Genomic DNA, 7,588 nt, shown 5'->3' on the forward strand with positions numbered 1-7,588 from the left:
TTCAGAGTAGCCTCGGGTACCAGCCTCCGCTGTTCTCATCTCAGCTCGCCGAGTCCTGCGTCCCCTCCGCTCAGGCTTTTGTCCAGCGTTGCGAGCGCACCTGGAAGGGGGTCAGGTCGGCACTTTTCCGTAATAGGGCGCAGACTGTGAGGGCCGCTAATAAGCGTAGGACCAAGAGTCCTAGATATTGTTGCGGTCAGAGAGTATGGCTCTCCACTCAGAACCTTCCCCTTAAGACAGCTTCTCGCAAGTTGGCCCCGCGGTTCATTGGTCGGTTCCGTATTTCTCAGGTCATTAATCCTGTCGCAGTGCGACTTCTTCTCCAGCTATCTTCGTCGCGTTCACCCGGTCTTCCATGTCTCCTGTGTTAAGCCCGTTCTTCGCGCCCCGCTCGTCCCCCCCCCATCCTTGTCGAGGGCGCACCCATCTACAGGGTTCGTAAGATTTTGGACATGCGCCCTCGGGGCCGTGGTCATCAGTACCTAGTGGATTGGGAGGGGTACGGTCCTGAGGAGAGGAGTTGGGTTCCCTCTCGGGACGTGCTGGACCGTTCGCTGATCGATGATTTCCTCCGTTGCCGCCAGGGTTCCTCCTCGAGTGCGCCAGGAGGCGCTCGGTGAGTGGGGGGTACTGTCATGTCTTGTTATGTCTGTTCCTGTCCTTTCTCTTCACTCTGTCTCTCTCTGCTGGTCTTTTAGGTTACCTTCTCTGTCTCTCATTCTTCAGCTGTTCTACATCTCCCCTAACTAGCTCATTCACTCCTTCCCACCTGTTCTCTTTTCCCCCTCTGATTAGGTCTCTATTTCTCTCTCTGTTCCTGCTACTTTCAGTGTCTGATTCTTGTTTGTGTTTTTGATGCCAGAAGCAAGCTGTCGTCCCGTTTGCTTCCACCTTGTCCTATCCTGTCGGAGTCTGCCTGGCAGGTGCATCCTGCATTATACTACGTTCTTTTGTTCCATTGACTACGTTGGAAGAGGATTTATGCCATTCCTGTTTTTCATTAAAGAACTCTGTTTTCTGTTAAAACCGCTTTTGGGTCTTCACTCAAGTACATAACATGGTTACTGACCTGCCCTACATCATAGAAGGCCCTTCAAGTCGGAACAAGGAAATTCTGACATTTCTGACTCACTAACTCGTTATGGAATGATGATTTCAAGTTTCCCACTTGTGAAGTATTAGAATCAACCAGTAGGAAGCTCAACGCTAATAACTTACATTCATTTTAACTCTGAGGTTCCAAGTTTCCGACGGCATGTGAATGCGTCAATAATTGCTATGGTAATTTTGAATGTTCAGTCAATGAGCATTATGGGTAATTATCCTACATACTTACATCAAATACTTTATGATAGCATCATCTCCTGTAGTAACAGTGCCATTCCAAACACAATAAATGTAAAAATGAACAAAGATACAAAATATTGCTAAAGTGAAGAAAATCAGCTCAAAATTGTAGGAGGAAATGCCCCTGCAGCAGGGAGGCTTACGGTATTATAATATATTGTAGTTAACATTAATATAATTTGTGTATTTACAGTATCAGTACACATACAAATGAAAGTATATGCAAGGGAATGATCTACACTGAGTGAACAAAACATTAAGAACACCTTCCTATTGAGGATCCCCCCCCCCCACTTGTTGGTGGACAAGTTGTTGATATTCAGGGAAAACTATTGAGCTGAAAACCCCAACAGCATGGCAGTTCTTGACACAAACCGGTGCGCCTGGCACCTACTGCCATACTCTGTTCAAAAGGACTTAAATGTTTGGTCTTGCCCATTCACCCTCTGAATGACACACATACACAATCCATGTCTCAATTGTCTAAAAATCCATCTTTAACCTGTCTCCTCCCCTTCATCTACACTGAGAAGAAGACTTAACAATTAACATCAATAAGGGATTATAGCTTCCACCTGATTAGTCTGTGTCACAGAAAGAGAAGGTGTTCTTAATAATGTTTAATACACTCAGTGTATTAATGTGTCAATGATGCTATAGATTCCAAGTGGTTGATTTTTTTAGGGAATGACTATATGCTCTATATTATACCTGCCGATCATCACAGCAGCTGATGTGAAGGAGATCCTCTGAGCATCAGGCCTCATCCCTGAACAAAATGAGTTAATCCTCCTCATGGCCAGCGTACCTGCGCACAGAGATGGGATTGTCCCAAAAGCTAGTGTCCATGCTGAGAGGGAGAGGATCCTCCAAACAGCCAGTGTCCCTGCACAGAGTGAGGGGGTTCTCCCAGCAGCTAGCATCACTGCGCACAGGGAGGAGATCCTCCTCACAGCCAGTGTCCCTGTGAAGAATGGAAACAATCATCCACAACCACCTCCCATCATCCCCATGGTGGCACCACTGTGGAAATGGGATGGTGAAGCGTGTACTCCACTTGTGGATTTCTATTCCAAGAGAAGAGGTCACCTGGTGGTCTCCTGCTAACACCTTTCCCTCTACCAGCAGGTCTATGGGGCAGCAGATACCCTACAATGCATTACAATGATGGGACCAACTCAAAGCCTCAAAGACGTGGGCCTGGACTGCTTCCTAGACAGCTCTCTGGCTTGCTCCCTCCTTCACACTTTGACCTCATGGCACCAATGGTTGTGCCACCTGACACTCTACCCTACTGAGGTATGACTCTGGAAAATCCTTCCAAATTGTATCCATTCATCATTAACTGAGATTTTACTTTAACATAGCAAATGGCTGGAGTAGCAAGGATTTTATCTAATTTTTTTTTTTGTCCAACAGGCCATTTGCCCAGATTGGATTTGCAATACATTGATTTTTTCAGCATTAAAAAACCTCAGCATTAAAAATGTATTAAAATATGAACTTCTAATTAATCTCTCCTTTGTGTCCTCATGTTCACATTAATTTGATGTGTTCTATCATCGTTACAGACAAGTATATACACTGCTCAAAAAAATAAAGGGAACACTAAAATAACACATCCTAGATCTGAATGAATGAAATATTCTTATTAAATACTTTTTTCTTTACATAGTTGAATGTGCTGACAACAAAACCACACAAAAATTATCAATGGAAATCAAATTCATGGAGGTCTGGATTTGGAGTCACACTCAAAATTAAAGTGGAAAACCACACTACAGGCTGATCTAACTTTGATGTAATGTCCTTAAACAAGTCAAAATAAGGCTCAGTAGTGTGTGTGGCCTCCACGTGCTTGTATGACCTTCCTACAACGCCTGGGCATGCTCCTGATGAGGTGGCGGATGGTCTCCTGAGGGATCTTCTCCCAGACTTGGACTAAAGCATCCGCCAACTCCTGGACAGTCTGTGGTGCAACGTGGCGTTGGTGGATGGAGTGAGACATGATGTCCCAGATGTGCTCAATTGGATTCAGGTCTGGGTAACGGGTGGGCCAGTCCATAGCATCAATGCCTTCCTCTTGCAGGAACTGCTGACACACTCCAGCCACATGAGGTCTAGCATTGTCTTGCATTAGGAGGAACCCAGGGCCAACCACACCAGCATATGGTCTCACAGGGGGTCTGAGGATCTCATCTCGGGTACCTATTGGCAGTCAGGCTACCTCTGGCGAGCACATGGAGGGCTGTGCGGCCACCCAAAGAAATGCCACCCCACACCATGACTGACCCACCGCCAAACCGGTCATGCTGGAGGATGTTGCAGGCAGCAGAATGTTCTCCACGGCGTCTCCAGACTGTCACGTCTGTCACATGTGCTCAGTGTGAACCTGCTTTCATCTGTGAAGAGCACAGGGCGCCAGTGGCGAATTTGCCAATCTTGGTGTTCTCTGGCAAATGCCAAACGTCCTGCACGGTGTTGGGCTGTAAGCACAACCCCTACCTGTGGACGTCATACCACCCTCATGGAGTTTGTTTCTGACCGTTTGAGCAGACACATGCACATTTGTGACCTGCTGGAGGTCATTTTGCAGGGCTCAGGCAGTGCTCCTCCTGCTCCTCCTTGCACAAAGGCGGAGGTAGCAGTCCTGCTGCTGGGTTGTTGCCCTCCTACAGCCTCCTCCATGTCTCCTGATGTACTGGCCTGTCTCCTGGTAGCGCCTCCATGCTCTGGACACTACGCTGACAGACACAGCAAACCTTTTGCCACATCTCGCATTGATGTGCCATCCTGGATGAGCTGCACTTCCTGAGCCACTTGTGTGGGTTGTAGACTCTGTCTCATGCTACCACTAGAGTGAAAGCACCGCCAGTATTCAACAGTGACCAAAACATCAGCCAGGAAGCATAAGAAGTGGTCTGTGGTCCCCACCTGCAGAACCACTCCTTTATTGGGGGTGTCTTGCTAAATGCCTATAATTTCCACCTGTTGTCTATTCCATTTGCACAACAGCATGTGAAATTTATTGTCAATCAGTGTTGCTTCCTAAGTGGACAGTTCGATTTCACAGAAGTGTGATTGACTTGGAGTTACATTGTTTTGTTTAAGTGTTCCCTTTATTTTTTTGAGCAGCATATATACACATATATTTTATTTTAGACTTTACAAAAACATATTTTTGTGCGTTTTGGATTTCTGGCTACTGTAGTGTTGTGGTTTCTTGCAGGTAACCTGCTGTTCCTGGCTGTGGTCAGCCATTTTGGGGCAAAGCTGCACCTGCCCATGCTCATTGCTATGCGCTGTTTCCTCATGGCTGTAGGATCCTTCCTCACAGGCCTGCCACACTTCAACAACTGAAATACTGGTTAAACTTGTACTTGTGGAGGTAGTCCAATGCGGAGGATAGTTTCACTTTAGAAATTAAGAAATGTATCCAGTTGTTGATTAATCTCAGTTAACTTAGAACTAAAGTCTTGCGTAATTGGTCAGCTGCTTGATTATGGTTTGGGGCCATACATGTTAGAAAGGATTAACTTGTTATGGTTGCAATCCCGTTAACGGGATAAGTATCATCAACAACCGCTGAATACCATAGCTCTATATTCAATAAATATTACAAACAATATTTATATTCATGAAATCACAAGTGCAAAATAGGAAAACACAGCTTAGCCTTTTGTTAAACCACCTGTCGTGTCAGATTTTAACCCTAACCCTACATAGGTTTAACCCTAACCCTACATCGAAAGCAATCCAAGCTTTTGTGTAAGTTTATCACCCGACAAAACATTAAGTACACCTAGCAACAAGTAGCTCGGTCAGGAAAATCAGAAAAGCAATCAAATTAATCGTTTACCTTTGATGATCTTTTTTGTTTTAGGACAAAACCGCAACTCGTCAGTGAAAAGCACTTTTTGGCAGTCCTGTCTGGTCCAGTGACGGTGGGTTTGTGCCCATAGGCGACGCTGTTGCCGGTGATGTCTAATGAGGATCTGCCTTACAACAGGCCTACAAGCCCTCAGTTCAGCCTCTCAGCTTATTGCGGGTAGTCTGAGCACTGATGTAGGGATTGTGCGTGGGAAACATGGGAAACAGTGTTTAAACCCTTTACAATGAAGATCTGTGAAGGTACTTGGATATTTACAAATGATCTTTGAAAGACAGGGTCCTAAAAAAGGATGTTTATTTTTTTGCTGAGTTTATATATTTATATATATAGTATTTACAAATTCACCACATTCTTGATTTTATATGGGAATCAAAAAGCTTTCATTAATGTTCACCATGTGCTGATGTGCTCAGCACTGTCAACAGACCCCATTATGACATCACAATGTAACGGAAGCACATTTTCCAAAAAGTAGTATCATTAGTCACGTAAACACATAAATAAACAAATGGCACATTGGATTCATTGGAGTGATTAACATCTGTTGGGGAAAATTACTGATTTACACTTCATGAGGGTTGTTTAATCACATATGAAGTTTTAAAAAGATCTGACCTTTTAAACCCTTCGAAACAGCACCTATGACACCATTTTAAGACACTTCCGGTTGGCACAGGAAGCTGAACTTGAACATATATCCTCATTGGCGTAGGCTCTTACGGAATCCTGAATTTTAAGTCTTTATGTTTAGAATTGACTGATCTACACAGGGTTGAATGCAGTGATTTTCAAAATTGCAGGTTATGTATATCAAAACACTTTTAGGCTGAATTTAATCACTTCCGGTTGCTTCAGGAAGCTTAGAATCAACACAGGTCGACCTCATAGTGGCCTGATGGATTGTCACCGAAGACAGGTTCATAAGGCAATATTAACCCACATAGGCTCAAGGTTGAATTTAGGGGAGCAGGCCATGTATTCCTATAAGGAGAGATGTCATTGTAATCTGCGACACCAAAACCCTGATTTACTGTTAAGGGTTAGTGCCACACGATCAAGGTTAGGCTTGCACAAATCGGGAGGACCTCGGGAATGTACCTGAGGTCGAATTATGCTTCTCACCCTAACAGGTCTCTCACTGTCACCCAAAAGCAAATGACATTTAGGGCCAGGCTTAATTTTGGGTCTACTTTTTTCACGGTCACTGCACTCAGAACGAGCTGCGGTCAAGCGGGGCATCTCGTTGAACTCGGCACGGCCTTGAGAATATGGAAATGCAATTGCAGGCTCTGTGTGTCTTTAAACACCGCACTTTGTCACTCCATCCTTGCTGTGTGTGTGTGTGTGTGTGTGTGTGTGTGTGTGTGTGTGTGTGTGTGTGTGTGTGTGTGTGTGTGTGTGTGTGTGTGTGTGTGTGTGTGTGTGTGTGAGAGAGCATTTCTTTGACATCTGTTGGGAAAATGTTGGGCCCTATAAAATACAGCGCGCCCACACGGAATCACGAAATACAGACATTAAACCGAAATTCAACAATATTCAAAAATGCTTTGAACTAAGGAGGAAATCAACTCCATCCCTTCAACTTGTTAGAAAATCCATTCATTTGCCCAAGTGAATCATAAGACATGAACAAAATGCATCAGTGATTCGTATTTCCACAGGGCAAAACTTTCAAAACGAAACTAATGACACAGGACTGCCTAAAAACAAATGTGAATTCAGAACCCAGGGCAGGGCAGGGGAGCACTAACAAACTGGTCCAATAAAAAGCATTATTTGGGTGATAAATAAAAAATGCTTGACACAAGAGAACAGCACCTGGTATTCCCAGGCGGTCTCCCATCCAAGTACTAACCAGGCCCGACCCTGCTTAACTTCCGAGATCGGACGAGATCGGGCGTACTCTTGTGGGGGGGGGATTTTTTTTAAAATCTTTTATTATGAAAAAAAACACATAATATTTACAACATTCAATCCATTATAAAAAAGGATGAGCAATTCATCCTTTTACAAAATCAAAAAAAAAAGAAAAGAAAACCTATTAAAACCCCAATCATCCACCAAAACCAATTAATAATTAAAACCAAGTTTTCCATTCGACTCAATTTCAATAAAAGTGCTCCCCCACACAAACAATTTTCAAAATTACATCCACCATATTTATATATTACTTCTATATCTTTCTCTAGAATACTTCTAAATAAAACCTCCACACTCACAATTTTCCCTTCATAATGTCCCAAATTCCTTCTTAGTCTTACAGCGTATCTGGCATGGCTAAGAACAAAATTCATCAAATTAAAATTAAAAACTTTGCTTTTCCCAGTTAAACCAAAAAGAAACAACCTC

The 7,588-nt window shown here is 43.8% G+C and overlaps 1 pseudogene; it reads right to left on the reverse strand.

Annotated features, from left to right (window-relative positions):
* Nucleotides 1–7,045: 7,045 nt before the first annotated feature.
* Nucleotides 7,046–7,165, reverse strand: LOC135533464 (5S ribosomal RNA; annotated as a pseudogene).
* Between the last annotated feature and the right edge of the window lie 423 nt (nt 7,166–7,588).

Source organism: Oncorhynchus masou, unplaced genomic scaffold (genome assembly GCF_036934945.1).
Source record: "Oncorhynchus masou masou isolate Uvic2021 unplaced genomic scaffold, UVic_Omas_1.1 unplaced_scaffold_2385, whole genome shotgun sequence".
Classification (NCBI taxonomy): Eukaryota; Metazoa; Chordata; class Actinopteri; order Salmoniformes; family Salmonidae; genus Oncorhynchus; species Oncorhynchus masou.